The sequence below is a fragment of the Oncorhynchus nerka genome, linkage group LG22 (genome assembly GCF_034236695.1).
Source record: "Oncorhynchus nerka isolate Pitt River linkage group LG22, Oner_Uvic_2.0, whole genome shotgun sequence".
Lineage (NCBI taxonomy): Eukaryota > Metazoa > Chordata > Actinopteri > Salmoniformes > Salmonidae > Oncorhynchus > Oncorhynchus nerka.
In genome coordinates, this window is record NC_088417.1 from 80062549 (window position 1) to 80080998 (window position 18450).

An 18450-nucleotide genomic window follows, 5' to 3' on the forward strand; every position below is an offset into this window, starting at 1 on the left:
TATTCTACAACGTCTGCAGTCTAAATGAAAAAGTAAAGGAAGTACACCGTATCTATTCTCTGTGTCTGTGTCAGTGAAAGGTGGGGGAAAAAACTATATTGACAGGCTCTGTTGTTTTATCCGTAACTATGTCATTACCAGTGATGTAAACTACTATAAAGTACTACTTAAGTCGTTTTGGGGGGGTATCTGTACTTTACTATTTATATTTTTGACAACTACTTTACTACACTCCTATAGAAAATTATGTACTTTTTACTCCATACATTTCCCCTGACATTCAAAAGTACTCGTTACATTTTGAATGCTTAGCAGGACAGAAAATGGTCCAATTCCCACACTTATCAAGAGAATATTCTTGTTCATCCCTACTGCCTCTGATCTGACAGATTTACTAAACACAAATGCTTTAAAAAAAAATGATGTTGGAGTGTGACCCTGACTATCCGTAAGTATAGAAAAAAGAAAAAGAAAATTGTGCTGTCTGGTTTGCGTAATATAAGGAAAAGTAAATTCTTTTGATACTTAAGTATATTTAAAACTAAATACTTTTAGACTTTTACTCAAGTAGTATTTTACTGGGTGACTTTCACACTAGTTATTTTCTATTAAGTATCTGTACTTTTACTCAAGTATTAGAATGTAGTACTTTTTCCACCACTGGTCATTACAGTGTATCTCTGATGGTTGAATTTCTCTCTATCACCACAGATTTGGTATATTTAAGCAATAAGGTATATGGCCAATATATCATGGGTAAGGGCTGTTCTTATGCACAATGCAACAAGGAGTGCCTGGATACAGCCCTTAGCCGTGGTATATTGGCCATACAGTATACCACAAAACCAAGAGGTGCCTTATTGCTTTTATAAACTGGATAGCAACATACAGTAATTAGAAGAGTACAAATAAATGTTTTGTTATACCCGAGCTTTCAACCAATCAGCATTCAGGGCTCGAACCACCCAGTTCACAAAATTGGTTGATGCATGTTACATCTGAACAGGATAATGTGTTATGTAACATCTGAGCAGGATTTCGCATTATCATTAGCTAACGCCCTGTAGGGTGAGCTCATTGGAGGACACACGGAAGCAGCGATTGGTTTGTGGACAGTTCAATCATGGTAGCTGTAAGGGCCCTTTTAACAGCTCCACCACAATAACAGACATCTTCTAACCTTTCTTTTAGGTCCGGGAGTGTGCAGCACCACTGGAATGAGATCTATTACTTTGTTGATCACCTGGCCCATAAATTTATAAGGTACAGTATTGCCTGGATCGTTACCCAGATACCACTACAAGTACCAGAGAGCTCAATTAATGTATACTGGCCAGTAAGGATGTATCAATTCGAGTAAGGATATAAACAGACATGTTTTTGCACAAAGTATTTGGACAAGACAGCAACATACATAAAGAGATTATGTCTGTGTGTCAACTGTGGAAATACCCTCCCATCTACAGTGCCTTGCGAAAGTATTCGGCCCCCTTGAACTTTGCGACCTTTTGCCACATTTCAGGCTTCAAACATAAAGATATAAAACTGTATTTTTTTGTGAAGAATCAACAACAAGTGGGACACAATCATGAAGTGGAACGACATTTATTGGATATTTCAAACTTTTTTAACAAATCAAAAACTGAAAAATTGGGCGTGCAAAATTATTCAGCCCCTTTACTTTCAGTGCAGCAAACTCTCTCCAGAAGTTCAGTGAGGATCTCTGAATGATCCAATGTTGACCTAAATGACTAATGATGATAAAAACAATCCACCTGTGTGTAATCAAGTCTCCGTATAAATGCACCTGCACTGTGATAGTCTCAGAGGTCCGTTAAAAGCGCAGAGAGCATCATGAAGAACAAGGAACACACCAGGCAGGTCCGAGATACTGTTGTGAAGAAGTTTAAAGCCGGATTTGGATACAAAAAGATTTCCCAAGCTTTAAACATCCCAAGGAGCACTGTGCAAGCGATAATATTGAAATGGAAGGAGTATCAGACCACTGCAAATCTACCAAGACCTGGCCGTCCCTCTAAACTTTCAGCTCATACAAGGAGAAGACTGATCAGAGATGCAGCCAAGAGGCCCATGATCATTCTGGATGAACTGCAGAGATCTACAGCTGAGGTGGGAGACTCTGTCCATAGGACAACAATCAGTCGTATATTGCACAAATCTGGCCTTTATGGAAGAGTGGCAAGAAGAAAGCCATTTCTTAAAGATATCCATAAAAAGTGTTGTTTAAAGTTTGCCACAAGCCACCTGGGAGACACACCAAACATGTGGAAGAAGGTGCTCTGGTCAAATGAAACCAAAATTGAACTTTTTGGCAACAATGCAAAACGTTATGTTTGGCGTAAAAGCAACACAGCTCATCACCCTGAACACACCATTCCCACTGTCAAACATGGTGGTGGCAGCATCATGGTTTGGGCCTGCTTTTCTTCAGCAGGGACAGGGAAGATGGTTAAAATTGATGGGAAGATGGATGGAGCCAAATACAGGACCATTCTGGAAGAAAACCTGATGGAGTCTGCAAAAGACCTGAGACTGGGACGAAGATTTGTCTTCCAACAAGACAATGATCCAAAGCATAAAGCAAAATCTACAATGGAATGGTTCAAAAATAAACATATCCAGGTGTTAGAATGGCCAAGTCAAAGTCCAGACCTGAATCCAATCGAGAATCTGTGGAAAGAACTGAAAACTGCTGTTCACAAATGCTCTCCATCCAACCTCACTGAGCTCGAGCTGTTTTGCAAGGAGGAAGGGGAAAGAATTTCAGTCTCTCGATGTGCAAAACTGATAGAGACATACCCCAAGCGACTTACAGCTGTAATCGCAGCAAAAGGTGGCGCCACAAAGTATTAACTTAAGGGGGCTGAATAATTTTGCACGCCCAATTTTTCAGTTTTTGATTTGTTAAAAAAGTTTGAAATATCCAATAAATGTCGTTCCACTTCATGATTGTGTCCCACTTGTTGTTGATTCTTCACAAAAAAATACAGTTTTATATCTTTATGTTTGAAGCCTGAAATGTGGCAAAAGGTCGCAAAGTTCAAGGGGGCCGAATACTTTCGCAAGGCACTGTACATGTAACTGGCAAAATAAAGGAAACACCAACATAAAATGTCTTAATAGGGCTTTGGGCCATAACAAGCCAGAACAGCTTCATTGCACCTTGACATAGATTCTACAAGTGTCTGGAACTCTATTGGAGAAACTCCATCATTTGGTGTTTTGTTGACGGTGGTGGAAAACGCTGTCTTAGGCGCCATTCCAGAATCTCCCATAAGCTTTCAATTGGGTTGTGATCTGGTGACTGAGACGGCCATGGCATATGGTTTACGTCACTTTCAAGCTCATCAAACCAGTCAGGGCATAGCCATTGTATCCAAAATAACAGCCTGCCCAGCATTTTTATACATGACCCTAAGCATGATGGGATGTTCATGACTTAATTAACTCAGGAATTACAACTATGTGGAAGCACCTGCTTTCAATATACGTGTCCCTTATTTACTCAAGTATTTCTTTAGCCCTCAGCTGCGGATGTCCTTCATTGTATTTTCTACAGAGGGACGGATCCTGATGAAACTAACAGAAGACAGGCAAGACATAATCCCCTCATAATACAACACTTTTAATGATCTGCCCATTTGACTCATTGGTCAATCGTTTTGTGGAGGGTACTGTGTGTCAATCCTTCTATTACGGGGGTACTGCCCACACGATACACTGACGGTACCAATGGTATATTGTGGTTGGGTGTGAGCAGGGAGCAGATTCGGGCAGGCCTGGAAGAGCTCCGCATGGTGCATCCTGGGGGAGACACTTTTATGCACAAAGGGTTCCAAAGGGTGAGTAATGGATTGGAGACCAGTAGCTGAAGGTAACTGGGCAACAGCTAGACATCCTTCTGCAAAAATTACAAAAATCTATTTTTATTTTCACATAACCTTATCTATCTATGGGTAAAAGCAGAAGACAAATTGCTGCCTCATATTGGTCAATAAAGTACAATGGGGCAAAAAAGTATTTAGTTAGCCAACATTTGTGCAAGTTCTCCCACTTAAAAAGATGAGAGGCCTGTAATTTTCATCATAGATACACTTCAACTATGACAGACAAAATGAGAAGAAAAAAATCCAGAAAATCGGATTTTTAATTCATTTATTTGCAAATTATGGTGGAAAATAAGTATTTGGTCAATAACAAAAGTTTATCTCAATACTTTGTTATATACCCTTTGTTGGCAATGACAGAGGTCAAACGCTTTCTGTAAGTCTTCACAAGGTTTTCACACACTGTTGCTGGTATTTTGGCCCATTCCTCCATGCAGATCTCCTCTAGAGCAGCGATGTTTTGGGGCTGTTGCTGGGCAACACGGACTTTCAACTCCCTCCAAAGATTTTCTATGGGGTTGAGATCTGGAGACTGGCTAGGCCACTCCAGGACCTTGAAATGCTTCTTACGAAGCCACTCCTTCGTTGCCCGGGCTGTGTGTTTGGGATCATTGTCATGCTGAAAGACCCAGCCACGTTTCATCTTCAATGCCCTTGCTGATGGAAGGAGGTTTTCACTCCAAATCTCACGATACATGGCCCCATTCATTCTTTCCTTTACACGGATCAGTCGTCCTGGTTCCTTTGCAGAAAAACAGCCCCAAAGCATGATGTTTCCACCCCCATGCTTCACAGTAGATATGGTGTTCTTTGGATGCAACTCAGCATTCTTTGTACTCCAAACACGACGAGTTGAGTTTTTACCAAAAAGTTATATTTTGGTTTCATCTGACCATATGACATTCTCCCAATCTTCTTCTGGATCATCCAAATGCTCTCTAGCAAACTTCAGACGGGCCTGGACATGTACTGGCTTAAGCAGGGGGACACGTCTGGCACTGCAGGATTTGAGTCCCTGGCAGCGTAGTGTGTTACTGATGGTAGGCTTTGTTACTTTGGTCCAGCTCTCTGCAGGTCATTCACTAGGTCACTCCATGTGGATCTGGGATTTTTGCTCACCGTTCTTGTGATAATTTTGACCCCACGGGGTGAGCTCTTGCGTGGAGCCCCAGATCGAGGGAGATTATCAGTGGTCTTGTATGTCTTCCATTTCCTAATAATTGCTCCCACAGTTGATTTCTTCAAACCAAGCTGCTTACCTATTGCAGATTCAGTCTTCCCAGCCTGGTGCAGGTCTACAATTTTGTTTCTGGTGTCCAGCTCTTTGGTCTTGGCCATAGTGGAGTTTGGAGTGTGACTATTTGAGGTTGCGGACAGGTGTCTTTTATACTGATAACAAGTTCAAACAGGTGCCATTAATACAGATAGCGAGTGGAGGACAGAGGAGCCTCTTAAAGAAGAAGTTACAGTTCTGTGAGAGCCAGAAATCTTGCTTGTTTGTAGGTGACCAAATACTTATTTTCCACCATAATTTGCAAATAAATTCATTCAAAATCATACAATGTGATTTTCTGGATTTTTCTTCTCATTTTGTCTGTCATAGTTGAAGTGTACCTATGATGAAAATTACAGGCCTCTCTCATATTTTTAAGTGGGAGAACTTGCACAATTGGTGGCTGACTAAATACTTTTTTGCCCCACTGTATCCTTCTAAACATTCTGCTTCTATCTGCTCCTCCAGGCCAGTGAACAAATATACTATGCTGGTGACAGTGAGTAGATTATTCTTGTTTTTTTGCACTTGGAATAAATCATTTGGGTATAACTCTGGCTCTTTTTATGTCATAAGCAGACACAAAACAGTACACATAAAACCCATTGAACCCAATTTATGGTATCAGAGGTAATAGAATGAATTATCCAATTATTATCTTCACCTTCAGAGACAGATAGACAGTACAGTCTGTGTTCTGAGGAGATTTTGTTCTGCTCTATTGTCTTGTAAGTCATTTGTCCTGGTCCATCAGGTTTCCGTACGGCCAGTGTCATCATTGCCTTGACAGATGGCGAACTGAGGGAGAATCAGTTTGATCTGGCAGAGAGAGAGGTGAGATAAATATTGGTTTTAGACCTACAGTAATGGATGATCTATTGGCAATGTCACAGTATCTCTACACTCACAGAGTGAGGAGAGTTCAAATAGCTAACCACATTCCACAGGATATTCCAGTCCTGGACGAGCGGGTTCTCAGTACTCTGCTGCCTGTCATAATCTGCAATTATCATTATTAGAAACTCTGTTTCTGATAATACACTATATATACACAAAAGTATGTGGACACCCCTTCAAATGAGTGGATTCGGCTATTTCAGTCACACTCATAACTGACAGGTGTATTAAATGGAGCACACAGCCATGCAATCTCCATAGACAAAAACTGGCAGTAGAATGGCCTTACTGAAGAGCTCAGTGACTTTCAACGTGGCACTGTTAAAGGATTCCACCTTTCCAACAAGTCAGTTCATAAAATGTCTGCCCTGCTAGAGCTTCCCCAGTCAACTGTAAGTGCTGTTATTGTGAAGTGGACATGTCTAAGATCAACAACAGCTCAGCTGCGAAGTGGTAGGCTGCACAAGCTCACAGAACGGGACCGCCGAGTGCTGAAGCGCATAGCACGTACAAAATAGTTTGTTCTTGGTTGCAACACTCACTACAGAGTTCCAAACTGCCTCTGGAAACAACGTTTTTTCAAAACCTGTTCGTCGGGAGCTTCATGAAATGGGTTTCCATGGCCGAGCAGCCACACACAAGCATAAGATCACCATGCGCAATGCCAAGCATCGGCTGGAGTGGTGTAAAGCTTGCCGCCATTGGACTCTGGAGCAGTGGAAATGCTTTCTCTGGAGTGATGAATAACGCTTCCCCATCCGGCAGTCCGACGGACGAATCTGGGTTTGGCGGATGCCAGGAGAATGCTACCTGCCCAATGCATACAGTAGTGCCAACTGTAAAGTTTGATGTAGGAGGAATAATGGTCTGGGGCCGTTTTCATGGTTCGGGATATGCCCCTTAGGTCCAGTGAAGGGAAATCTTAACGCAACAGCATGCAATTTCATTCTAGACAATTCTGCGCTTTCCAACTTCGTGGAAACAGTTTGGGGAAGGCCCTTTCCTGTTTCAGCATAACAATGACCCTGTGCACAAAGAGAGGTCCATACAGAAATGGTTTGTCGAAATCGGTGGGGAAGAACATGACTGGCCTGCACAGAACCCTGACCTCAACCCCATCGAACACCTTTAAGATTAATTGGAACGCCAACTGCAAGCCAGGCCTAATCGCCCAACACCAGTGCCCGACCTCACTAATACTCTTGTGGCTGAATGGAAGCAAGTCCCTGCAGTAATGTTCCAAGATGTAGTGGAAAGCCTTCCCATAAGAGTGGAGGCTGTTACAGCAGCAAAGGAGGGATCAACTCCATATTAATGCCCATGATTTTGGAATGAAATGTTATACGAGCAGATGTCTACATACTTTTGGTTATGTAGAATATCTTCCTGCAGCTGGTTACATCAGTAATTACAGCTAGTGAAATGTAAAAGAGCCTAAACTCAAGCCTTTCAATAACTGGATGTTTCCATCAGTCCATACATTGGCTGATGCTAATTTTGTGCAGAACTTCCTAGTTTACTTAAACTCACCAAGGCCCAAGAAGTCATCATGGGCTGTGGAAGATCACCCAAAGCACTGTAACTACATGAGGACACAGAGGTTTTTCGAATTTCAACAAACCTTTCTTTTTCTTTTTAGGAACTCAGTTGGGGTCTCAATTTACTGTTGAGAGTTAGAGTAGTAGAATACACAAGGTGCACTTTCGAAACATAGTTGTCACTCACTAGCTAGGTTTCCATTCAATTGGCATAAAAACAATCTGAGCATTTGTCACCAGAGGTATTTCCATCAAATTGATTTGTTGCAGATAAAATGCTGCGCATGATGACATAATGCGCGTAAAATATATTTTGCCATTCAATTCCCATTCCCAAAGTAAAATGTGTTTCCATCGCATTTTCAACTCTACTGATGTTTTTTTCACAAAAAATGTAGTGTTATATAGTGAGTGTGCACACTCTGGTATTGGCACATACACTCTAGCCAACAGCACTAGCTGTACACTGTTGGCTAAAGCACAATTATAGTTCACATTATGAGATTATTATTATGGACAAAAGAGCAAGATTCTTTTTATTTGTCAAATGTCAAATGTGATTATCATGCCACCAGAATAAGACCCTCAATATTTATTGGAAAGGAGCATCAAGCTCATACCTTGCATTTTCACCACCATCATCATTTATTTCATCTGTAACCTAATAAAATGTATGCTTTCACGATGAGTCGTAGTGGAAAGACCACACAACATGTCATCGCATGACTCCAAGTTTATTTCGATATGATGGCTATTATATCAACATTTGCACATTAAAAGGCATTTCCACCAACATTTTTCGCATAATACATTTGACCGACACAGAAAGATCCCACCTTGTCTAGCGTATTTTCTTTTTGTCGACATTTGAAAAGTTTACAGAAAAATATAGTGTTTCCATCAGGCCTGTAATTACATTTTTTATCCGACATTTACTTTACACACATAAAAAGGGTAGATGGAAACCTTGTTACTGACAGTCACTCAATTAGCCCATGTCAGTAAATTAAATACATTGGTAAATTTGTCTAGCCAGCTATCTGGCCAGCTATCAAAACTAATTTGTTTACTTTTTGTTAATAAAATACTTTTTCTGCTAACAGATCCCTCTGTACTTATTACATTATAGTTTTCAATCCTGGTGCTGAGATAATGTGTAGCGGCTAATTGTATAGCTAATAGGCTATGTGTTTGTAGATCGACTAAGGTGAATGAACCTACCGCAGCCAAGGTGATAATGGCTGGAGTCATTGTATAGTTTTTAAACTGTATATAAATTCAGTAAATGAGCTCCGGCTTTCTTAAAATTCACCCTGTCCATGGACCTCACCAAAACTCAAACTCTGGTTATGGCCATGAAAGCACAAGATTTAACCAAAGCAATCGATCAAGTGGACTGCTACAAAAATGCCTGCACAATTATAGACAGCAAACTCTGTTTTGGAGAAAACTTGGATATCTTTGTCTCCATGTGTCAGCCATGACTCAAGACTAAATACCTGCACAAACTGAGATGGCTAGAGAAAAGCCCCAAATCTGTCGTGCATGCCTTCCATAGATGCTTCCTAGAATCAATGCTCATCCTTTATGGAGACACCTTTATACACTGCGTTGTATTGGTTTTCTATATATCTAACACCAGACATGAAGTTCTCTCTACTTTGGTCAATATAGAGTTATGAAATAACTTTCATGTCTATTTGTGTGACCCTTTTGAAAACTAGGCCAGCCGATCGCGTCAACTGGGCGCCTCAGTCTACTGCGTGGGAGTAAAAGACTTCAATGAAACCCAGGTGAGCCACGTTCACATGTTTCTGTTGTGAGCAGGGGATTATTATTGTTATTACACTGTTATTGAATTAGAATTCTCCTCACTCCCTAGCTTTGGACAATAGCCGACAGTAAGGACCATGTCTTCCCTGTGAATGATGGCTTTGAGGCACTGCAAGGAGTCATTGATTCAGTAAGGGCAATGTTGTTGGGGTTGGTAGAATGATGCAAACACCTGTTCACTATTGTAAGGTATGTTTTCAACACTGTTGAAAGTATACCATGGTATAAGATTTAAATACTTTCAACAGCTCTAACTCTTTTTGTGTTTGTCTTTTAAGTTACATTTTTTTGTCATATCCAATTACGATCTTGTCTCATCGCTGCAACTCCCCAATGAGCTCGGGAGAGGCGAAGGTCGAGTCATGCGCCCTCCGAAACATGACCCACCAAACCGCGCTTCTTAACACCCACCCGCATAACCCGGAAGCCACTGTTCAACTGACAGGGGTCAGCCTGCAGGCACCCGGCCCGCCACAAGGAGTCACTAGAGCGCGATGAGCCAAGTAAAGGCCCCAAGTCAAACTCGGACAACGCTGGGCCAATTGTGCGCCGCCCTATGGGACTCCCGGTCACGGCCAGTTGTGACACAGCCTGGGATCGAACCAGGGTCTGTAGTGACACCTCAAGCACTGCGATGCAGTACCTTAGACCGCTGCACCACTCAGGAGGCCTCAACAGCTCTAACTCTAACAGATTTACGTTTCCAGTAGTGCTGCTTCCCGCCTTCACCATTAACCATCGCCCTCTCTTCCTCTCATCCTCTCCCTCTCCCTGTTTCTCTCTCTCTTGCGATTCTCCCTTCACTCAGATCCTGAAGAGATCATGCATCGAGATCTTGGCAGCAGAGCCCTCTAGTATCTGTGCAGGAGGTGAGTGGTGTATTAGCTCCTCTGTTGGAGTTCCAGAATAACCCATTTTAAACATAGACAAACCCTGTATAAAATATGTTGAATTTGTACCTTGGAAACAACATCAGATCTTCAACGTAATATTCTTGATAAGAAAAAAACTATAGGCTGGGCAGCACCTCCTACTGGAGAGTTGATCAACTGTGCATTTGGAAAGCATTCCGACCCCTTGACTTATTCCACTTTGTTACGTTACAGCCTTATTCTAAAATGGATTTAAAAAATACACTACCGTTCAAAAGTTTGGGGTCACTTAGAAATGTCCTTGTTTAATTGAAAGAAAAGCACACTTTTTGTCTATTAAAATAACATCCAATTGATCAGAAATACAGTGTAGACATGGTTAATGTTGTAAATTACTTTGTAGTTGGAAACGGCTGATTTTTTATGGAATATCTACATAGGCGTACAGAGGCCCATTATCAGCAACCATCACTCCTGTGTACCAATGGCACGTTGTGTTAGCTAAACCAAGTTTGTCATTTCAAAAGGCTAATTGATCATTAGAAAACACTTTTGCAATTATGTTAGCACAGCTGAAAGATGTTGGGCTGATTAAAGAAGCAATACAACTGGCCTCCTTTAGACTAGGTGAGTATTAGGAGCATCACCGTTTGTGGGTTCGATTAAAGGCTAAAAATGGCCAGAAACAAAGAACATTCTTCTGAAACTCGTTAGTCTAATCTTGTTCTGAGAAATGAAGTCTATTCCATGCAAGAAGTTGGCAAGAAACTGAAGTTCTTATGTTTACTACTCCCTTCACAGAACAGCACAAACTGTCTCTAACCAGAATAGAAAGAAGAGTGGAAGGCTCCGGTGCACAACTGAGCAAAAGGACAAGTACATTAGAGTTTCTACCCTAAGCACACAGCCAATACAATGTAGGAATGGCTTCGGAACAAGTCTCTGAATTTCCTTGAGTGGCCCAGCCAGAGAACGGACTTGAACCCGATCGAACATCTCTGGAGAGACCTGAAAACATCTGTGCAGCGACACTCGCCATCTAACCTGACAGAGCTTGAGAGGATCTGCAGAAAAGAATGAGAGGATCTGCAGAGAAGAATGGGAGAAACTCCCCAAATACAGGTGTGCCAAGCTTGTAGCTTCATACCCAATAAGACTTTGGCGCTGGAGAAGATGGCTGATAACCAACAGTGCTATTTTGTTAGTTTTTTCGTATTGTTTGTCACTTATTTTGTACATAATGCTGCTGCTGCAGTCTCTTCTGGAAATCAGAACAGTGATTACTCACCTTGAACTGGACAAAGAATTTATCTTTAATTAATGAGTCGGACGAGAGGGATTTACCCCAGACACCCGAACAGGCCCTCATCCCTGTCATTCACAGGAGAAACAGATGGAAAGTATATTGCGGAAGGAGATCGGGTGCCTTGTGAGGATTCGCCAACGAGTGGCTAATCTGCTGTTGCCATCTGTTACGAATCCCTTTTGGCCCGACAGTCTAGGGGGGATGGTAATGAGACCCGTAACATAACTCATGCAAATTATTATTGTGACAAAGTAAAAGTGTGCACGAAATAACCACGACAACAGAAATCTACCGTCAAACTCTAGGTTTATTTATAAACACACGGTAATGGGGGGAGCAGGAAAAAGGGGCTGAGCTGGACCCAAGGAAAGAAACAATAAGTATTCAAAAACACCCCTAAGCTAGACTATCCTACTTTAACAACAGCTAACTAACTAACCAAAAATACAGTGGGTGGTCCACCCAGTTCTAACTAGTGTATTTAACAAAGTTCACCTACGGGTAGTGTATGCCCATGGGCGACTTGTCTTGGTTTCCCCTTTTCCCACCAGCAAACAAACAAACACCATAACCAAAAACAATACTCACAGGTGATGACAAAGTGCTATGGAGGTGCTTAAACAAAAGAGAGGTTAAGACACAAAGCGAGAGTGAAACACAGAGACCTACAGACATGGCATTTACAGAGAGATTGAGCTAGAGATTGCTTTAGAACAAACAAATGATGGGGTTTTTAAACCATGGGGAAGGAACTGTGATAGGGTAGGAAATAGGAGGAGGTGTGTCTTCTGATTGATGATTGATTGTTGACTGATTGGGGAGTGATGATTTTCACCTGTGAGGGGAGAAGGAGAGAAAAGAAACACACACAGGACACACACACACACACAGGATAACTGTATCCGTAACACTCCCACCCTTAAAAGAGCAACCCTAGGGGTTGCGACTACAGTATTTCAATGAATACTCACAACCTTGCAAAACATACAACAATCATTACACACGAGACAAAGCATCTGCCAACACATTATCAGAACCCTTTTTGTGACGCATAAGGCGCTGGTTCTGGTTGGACATTCGGTGGAGAAAAACTAAGGGGTTATGGTCAGTATATACAATCACGGGTAGGGCACTGGAACCAATATATACTTCAAAGTATTGCAGAGCCAACAACAAAGCAAGAGCTTCTTGTTCTATTGTCGCATAGTTTGACATTTATTAAATTTACGTGAAAAATAACAAACGGGATGATCCACTCCACTCTTGTCCTGCTGCAGTAGAACAGCACCAGCACCTCTGGCACTAGCATCTACCTCAAGTTTGAACGGTTGTTCAAAATCTGGAGCAGCAAATACAGGTGTACTACATAAGAGTGCTTTCGCTGATTCAAAAGCTCTCTTACAATCAGGGGACCACACAAATGATCTAGCCGGACTAAGCAAATCGGTCAATGGAGCAACTACCGCAGATACATTTTTACAGAAGCTACGGTAGTAGCCAACCATCCCTAAAAAGCGGCGTAGCTCTCGTCTGGTGGTAGGTGCAGGGAATGCAGTTATAGCCAAGACCTTGGCATCAACAGGGCGCACCTGTCCATGGCCAACCTCTTTACCGAGATAGGTAACAGTAGCCTTCCCAAACTCGCACTTTGCCAAGTTCAGGGTTAGAGAAGCAGCTGCCAACCGTTCACATACTACCCTTAGAGACTCAACATGATCTGACCACTCAGACGAATAAATCACTAGGTCATCAAGGTATGCACTACAATTAGGAACGCCAGCTAATACGGAGTTAACCAGTCGTTGGAAAGTGGCTGGTGCATTTCGCATCCCAAAAGCCATGACTGAGTACTGTAGGAAGTTGTCTGGGGTCACAAAGGCAGAAATCTCAGAAGCACGTGAAGTTAACGGAACCTGCCAGTAACCTTTTAAGAGGTCTAACTTGGTTACATACTTAGCAGCACCAATAGTGTCGATACAGTCGTCCAGTCGGGGTAACGGGAACGAATCTGGCATTGTGACAGAATTTACCTTTCGATAATCCGTACATAACCTGGACATACCATCAGGTTTAGGAACCAGAATGCAAGGAGAACTCCAAGGGCTTGAACTTGGCTTAGCCAGGTCATTCTCCAACAAATATTTCACCTCATCCCTCATGATCTTCCTCTTGGAAGCGTTGATACGATATGGGTGTTGCTTGATAGGTGTAGCATTTCCAACATTAATGTCATGTTCCAACACATTTGTGCGAGTAGGAACGTCATTAAAGAGACATGGAAAACTGTGTAGTAGCCTCACAATATCATTGGCCTGTCCATCCGTTAAATGAACCAGACCGGATTGGATAGACAGCAACATTTCTGAGTTGGGCAATCTAACACACTGCTGCTGAGTATTGCGCAACTCCAAGCCATCAACATCATCAATATGACAGTCCACTATCATAGCAGTAGTAGCAGAGGAGACAGCAGTACCTTCCTCTGTTTTTGAACTCTCTAACTGTGTGATGGGTCGGGTGTGGTAAGCTTTCAACATGTTAATGTGACACACACGAGATTGGCGTTGTCTATCAGGAGTTTGAAGCACATAGTCAGTTTCACTTATTTTCTTTTCAATTAAATAAGGACCCGAGAAACGAGCTGACAGTGAAGATCCTGGAACAGGTAATAACACCAGTACTTGGTCACCTGGCTGTAGTGGACGAGAAACAGCCTCTTTATCATAGTGTCTTTTCATGCTCCTCTGTGAGGAAGACAGAGCTTCCTTTGCGAGAGCACAAGCTTGGTGTAGGCGCTCACGAAAGCGACTAACGTAGTCCAACACATTCTCATCTCTGGTACACAACTCTTGGGACAAGAACTGTTCTTTAAGGACTTTCATTGGTCCTCTCACTGTGTGACCAAACACCAGTTCAGCCGGGCTGAAACCTAGGGACTCCTGCACAGTTTCACGAGCAGCAAACAAAACTAGAGGAACTCCCTCATCCCAATCTTTCTCAGATTCCAAACAATATTTACGTAGCATAGACTTCAGTGTCTGATGCCATCTTTCAAGTGCACCCTGAGACTCTGGGTGATAGGCGCTTGACACACGGTGCGTAATTGACAAGGATTTTAACACCTGCCTGAAGAGCTTGGATAGGAAATTGGTTCCTTGATCGCTTTGTACCACCCTAGGTAACCCGAATGTCGTGAAGAATTTTATTAAGGCTTTACTCACTACCGGGGCTGTAATCCTTCTCAGAGGAATGGCCTCGGGGTATCTTGTAGCCATACACATTATCGTTAACAAAAACTGGTTACCCGATTTTGTCTTCGGTAACGGTCCGACACAATCAACCACCACATGCTCGAATGGTTCACCTATGACAGGTATGGGACAAAGAGGAGCGGGAGGAATAACCTGATTTGGTTTTCCTGTTATCTGACATGTGTGGCATGTCCGACAGAACTGAGCCACATCTTGTTTTAAACCCGGCCAAAAGAAATGTCGAAGGATCCGATCATAAGTTTTTGTGATTCCTAAATGACCAGACCACTGGTGATCATGAGCAAGGGATAACACATTTTGTCGAAATGCTGTAGGAATTACTATTTGGTAAACAGCATTCCAATCTCCATCCGCGTCAACATGGGATTTCCATTTACGCATGAGGAGATTACCATCAATGAAGTAAGCCACGTTCTTCTTCTTCACATCTTCCAATGAGACAACACTAGAAAAACATTTAGCAAGCTTGTTGTCAACCTTTTGGTTAGCAATCAGCTGCTCACGAGTGACTGGTAACTGTATTGCATCAGCAATAAGTTCAACGTTCTTTGATTCTTTCCTGGGCTGTTTGTCAGAGGTGATCAGCTTCTCAGAGGTATCACACAATCCATCTTCTTGATCAACCTCTTTGAACAGAACAGTGTTCGACAAATCTATCACGTCACCCTCTTGTCGTGCCTGAGCACGAGTGACAGCACAAGCGGGGAACACATGTGGATAACTCTGTGCCAGCTCATTCGAGAGAGAGTGGTCACTTTTATCCAATACTTCCAATACGGGTACTACCTTTCCTCCGGCAATATCGTTACCCATTATAAAGGTCACACCTTTCACTGGCAACATAGGACGTACCCCCACTCTGAATATTCCACTGATTAACTCAGAGTGTACTTTCACAAAGTGCAATGGCACTGGGACAAAACCCATTTCAATACCCTGCACTAACACACTGGAACCACAATATGTATCGTCAGATAAGGGCAACACATCAGACAATATAAACGACTGCGCCGCACCAGTATCTCTAAGGATTTTAACCGGTCGCTGAGACGCTTCGTCATTCGTTAGGGACACAAACCCCTCGAAAATGAATGGTTCATAACTGTGGTCGGGGACTGAGACTTTCAAACTACAGTTACCCTGAGGCACCTGTTTTGTTGCAGACCTCACAACCGTACGAATTAGAGCAACACCTGTTGGTGGCTTGGCACGAAGAGGCATCCCTTGTTTGCGTTTAAGCAGGAAGCAATCATTAATCATATGTCCTACTTTATGACAATAGAAACAGGGACGCTCATTCTTCTGGCGTGCTTGATATACTACTGCTGGCCGACTAGGGCTAAAGGTAGGAAACTCAGTGGCTCTACTCTCAGTTTGAGCCGAAAACACACTCTTGTGCGTCAACACAAACTCGTCTGCCAACACAGACGCTTCTGCCAGGGAGGATACTTTCTGTTCGTTTAGGTAAACTACAATGCGTTCGGGTAAGCAATTTTTAAACTCTTCCAACAAGAGTAACTCCCGGAGAGAGTTGAAATCAGTTACCTTACTAGCAGCATGCCATTTATCAAACAGATTTCCCTTGTCTCTAGCAAATTCCACATAAGTCTTACTAGAAGACTTTCTATGAGACCTAAATCTCTGTCGGTATGCCTCAGGCACAAGCTCATAGGCACGAAGAACAGTAGCTTTGACCACTTCATAATTCAAACTGTCCTCCAGAGGTAACGCTGACAAAACCTCTTGGGCTTTACCAGTTAATTTACACTGAAGTAATAGGCACCATACCTCTTCAGGCCATTTCAATGCTACGGCTATGCGCTCAAATACACAAAAATAGGAGTCAACCTCTGACTCTCTGAACAAAGGTACTAAGGCAATCTGCCTACTAATGTCAAACGTGTTTGAGGACACAGTAGGTGAGGACGGCTCACAAACAGGCACAGTAGGACCGGAGGCTAGCCTCGCTGTCTCTGCCTCCAGTTCCATCTGGCGCATTTTGAACTCCAACTGCCTTTGTTCTCTGTCTGCCTCAATTTTACACATCTCCAAATGCCGTTGTTCTTGTTCTTTTTCTGCCTCTATTTTACATATCTCCAACTGGAGAGTCTCTTGCCTAATTTGGGCTCTCTCTTCCACCTCCAGTTGGAACTGTGCTAAACGGACATCCCTCCTGGCATCATCGTTTGACAGTGGGGAGAGTGGATCAAAACGGGGCAATGTGGCTGGAGCTTTAGCCTCGCCCTCATTATCAGACACCAATGGGCTTACAGGAGCAGCAACATCCCCTACAGGGGTAGTAGGCTCAGGCAGCGGTAAAACAAGCACCTGCTCTTCCAACAATACATTTAATACTAGCCGTTTAACCTCCGCCTTAACTAAACTCTGCGGAATCGATACTGAATAATGGTCAGCCAAGGTCATTAAATCAACTCTACGACATTTGTCAAAAACCTCCCACGAAGGGTTATCCAAAAAGGATCTCAAATCAAAAGTAGTCATGTTACACTACTTCACAAGTGCCAAAGAAAATAGCAAACACTAATGCTACTTCAGCTATGACGCTCAACACTGAACTATAAAACTACAACAATCTACATGAGCGGCATGGGTGTCAGTTATGACAGATCCCGGACGAGCCCCCACTTATGTTACGAATCCCTTTTGGCCCGACAGTCTAGGGGGGATGGTAATGAGACCCGTAACATAACTCATGCAAATTATTATTGTGACAAAGTAAAAGTGTGCACGAAATAACCACGACAACAGAAATCTACCGTCAAACTCTAGGTTTATTTATAAACACACGGTAATGGGGGGAGCAGGAAAAAGGGGCTGAGCTGGACCCAAGGAAAGAAACAATAAGCATTCAAAAACACCCCTAAGCTAGACTATCCTACTTTAACAACAGCTAACTAACTAACCAAAATACAGTGGGTGGTCCGCCCAGTTCTAACTAGTGTATTTAACAAAGTTCACCTACGGGTAGTGTATGCCCATGGGCGACTTGTCTTGGTTTCCCCTTTTCCCACCAGCAAACAAACACAAACACCATAACCAAAAACAATACTCACAGGTGATGACAAAGTGCTATGGAGGTGCTTAAACAAAAGAGAGGTTAAGACACAAAGCAAGAGTGAAACACAGAGACCTACAGACATGGCATTTACAGAGAGATTGAGCTAGAGATTGCTTTAGAACAAACAAATGATGGGGTTTTTAAACCATGGGGAAGGAACTGTGATAGGGTAGGAAATAGGAGGAGGTGTGTCTTCTGATTGATGATTGATTGTTGACTGATTGGGGAGTGATGATTTTCACCTGTGAGGGGAGAAGGAGAGAAAAGAAACACACACACAGGATACACACACACACACAGGATAACTGTATCCGTAACACCATCCCTACTATTGGCCAACGTACAATCCTGGATAATAAATTGGACAAACTAAAAGCACGTATATCCTACCAACGGGACATTAAAAACCGTAATATCTTATGTTTCACCGAGTTGTGGCTGAACGACGACATAATGGTTTTTTTTGTTTTGT

General features: G+C 42.5%; 1 pseudogene; it reads left to right on the forward strand.

The window, feature by feature from the left end:
- LOC115105803 (anthrax toxin receptor 1-like) overlaps positions 1–18450 on the forward strand; it is a 45816-nt pseudogene that overhangs the window by 5345 nt on the left and 22021 nt on the right.